The following is a 2,558-nucleotide window of genomic DNA, read 5'->3' as shown; positions in this document are numbered from 1 at the left end:
AGTTTTCAGGTTATAACTACGTAACGGTTACTACCTTTCCTCTTCGCCTCTTAACTTTTTCCTTGACTCTTAAGAAACTATCAGCCTAACTTGAGAACATACTCATCTCCACGCACGCTACCAAGGTGAAGCAGAGCTTGCTATTAGACGTACCTACACATAACGCCATGGTGAAGAAGCCTCCTCGGGCCAACCGGCTTGAAAGCATCAAACTCAAATAAAACAAACACTATATAAAACTAAAATAGAACATCTACAATCACCGGAAAGATTTGTAACACATCACAATCAAACAAACATGACAATACTATAAAATTAAGTACACTAAATATCGTACCAACTTTACGTAAAGAAAACACACATGAAAGCCAAATCAATCAATAGGAAAAATAATTAACAACACTATAAAAATATTAGTTATTCTTACTTTAGATTTTCTTCACTGTCAAATTGAAATAAAATCAAATAAGAAAAATATAAACCATTACATTTCCATTATTTATTATTTTCAATATAAAGTAAATTTCTAAATATTTTATAAAATTAAAATATATTTTAATATAAAATAATTTTAGTGTAAACTCACCCGCCCGTAGGGCGGGCCAACCCCTAGTATTTTAAAAAGTGAAGTTAACATTAAGGATAACACATATTGATGCCAAAAGCATTATTCAAACAGAAAATAGTGCGTAGAAAAACTTAATGATCTTCGCCTATGCGATGCGTGTCTTCTTGGCAACCTTGGAAGTTGCTGTTGCGGGAGGCTTATTGGTGACACCAGTTGAAGTAGTTCCTATAGTCGGTGCTTCCTCACAGTCGTCGCCATCAGTGTCCACCTTAGTAGGCCCTGAGATATTCCCAGGCATATCACCGCCATGATCATCGTTACCATCCTGTTAAGACTGTCACTCTTCATTATTTCCATACTACAGAGACCAGAATGGAATATAATTTAAAACGTACATGGGCAACAAATTCAGGGAGTGGCAGACGGTCACGTTAGTTCAAGATGCGTGATATAGTGAAGGTTTGGTGATTGGCAGTGAAATTGTAGCTGCTTACTCTGACGTGGAAGGTGCAAGTCTTGCCAGCCATCTGTGCAATAAAAGGGGTAGCTGTGTGCTCTGGATTCTCTCCCTCTCCAGCCTATGTGTCCAATTAATGAATTGCAAATGAATAAATCAATAATTTGAGGCTAATGATGTGTTACGGTAGGCACGTACCAAAAGATGCAGCTTCAAAAGCTCGGATGTTATGTAACTTTTGCATTTCTCCATCGAAACCAACAAATAGACTTTCAGCAGTCTCAGCAACAATAGTCATCTCCACACGATACATAAGATAAACTGTTTAAAATGTATGTTGGTTGCTGATGTGTCTATGGGACCTCATTCTAATATAATAAGAAGATCAAGTAGTTGCAGGGTCCAACATACCGAAGGACACCAATGGCGTTGGTGTTATTGCAGGTTGCGCAAGTAAAGGATGAGACCGTCCGCTGAAGCTTCATAGCACCAGCCTTTGTCCATGTTAAATCCAGTGCCCGGTGCAGACAAATTCAACCTCCTACATTTTACATTAACAGAATCACAAACAGAGTTCTAAAAATGTAAAATACAATCATACGAAAGATTATTGTACAGCCTGGCGCTGGGCAATGAGGATAAACTCGTTTAGTTCAGCTATGGTCACAGTCTCAGCGATAATGTCTGAAAAGGATTAACATTTTAAGATCTTAAAGGTTGCAATGTTGAGCCTGTGAGAAATTGCTAGTAAGTGGATTACCTGGAAGTTGGGTATTTGTGTTGGCTAGGCCAAGCAAGTGTTCTTCTGGAATTGGGGAAAACGGTTCGGTTAACCAGTCAAAAGTGGTTGAAGCATGACACTGTCCATGAGCTCGCCACCTTTCTTCACATTACATGCTGTTTTGGCTGAGGTTGCCATCGAAGAGGAGCATGTCAAAACGTAGGTGGAGGTCGTGGTTAGATTGATTTTTTTTTTTTTTTTTTTTGAACACATGTGGTTAGATTGAATTAATAAGGGATTTAACATGAAGAATCTGTAAAAGGGACCGTTTCGGTGATGGAGAAGGTCAGAGTCTGACCCTGCCCATTTAGACCCATTTATTGTCAAGTCCGTTTAGACCTGTTACCCGTTTAAACCCGTTTAATGTTAGCTCATTTATGTTGATAGTATCCGTTTAGCCCGTTTAATTTTTTTTCTGTGAATTCTATTTTTTGTCAATAATCTTTTGTCATATCTCTATATGATTTCTAATAGTTTTATTTGATTTTAAAACTTATACTAAATAGAAATTCCAATTAAAGCAAAATTTGAAAAAAAAACTTTACTTTTATTAAATATTAATCAGTTCATAATATCATATAAAACATCAACAAATTTTAGTAGGTTTTAAACACAATTATAACCTAAATTTTTTTCTAGAAAAAAAAACACAATCTATATATATTTGTTTTGTAACACAAACTATATATAATATAACTATTTTCTTTCAAAACAAAATTATATAAAAAAATTATTTTTTGAAAAAAATAATC

At 35.5% G+C, this 2,558-nt stretch overlaps 1 long non-coding RNA gene across 2 annotated transcripts; it reads right to left on the bottom strand.

The window, feature by feature from the left end:
* Window positions 1-619: 619 nt before the first annotated feature.
* On the bottom strand, window positions 620-1,552 carry LOC106311216. 2 transcript variants are annotated; one of them, XR_001263948.1, is made up of 4 exons: window positions 1,437-1,552; window positions 1,224-1,346; window positions 964-1,146; window positions 620-902 (listed from the first exon to the last, which is right to left on the bottom strand). It is a non-coding gene; the product is annotated as an uncharacterized LOC106311216 (long non-coding RNA). The 2 variants fall into 2 exon arrangements; XR_001263949.1 differs by having other exon boundaries at window positions 620-893.
* Window positions 1,553-2,558: the final 1,006 nt, after the last annotated feature.

The sequence above is a fragment of the Brassica oleracea genome, chromosome C8 (assembly GCF_000695525.1).
Source record: "Brassica oleracea var. oleracea cultivar TO1000 chromosome C8, BOL, whole genome shotgun sequence".
NCBI lineage: Eukaryota > Viridiplantae > Streptophyta > Magnoliopsida > Brassicales > Brassicaceae > Brassica > Brassica oleracea.
This window is presented reverse-complemented; position numbering and strand designations above follow the sequence as displayed.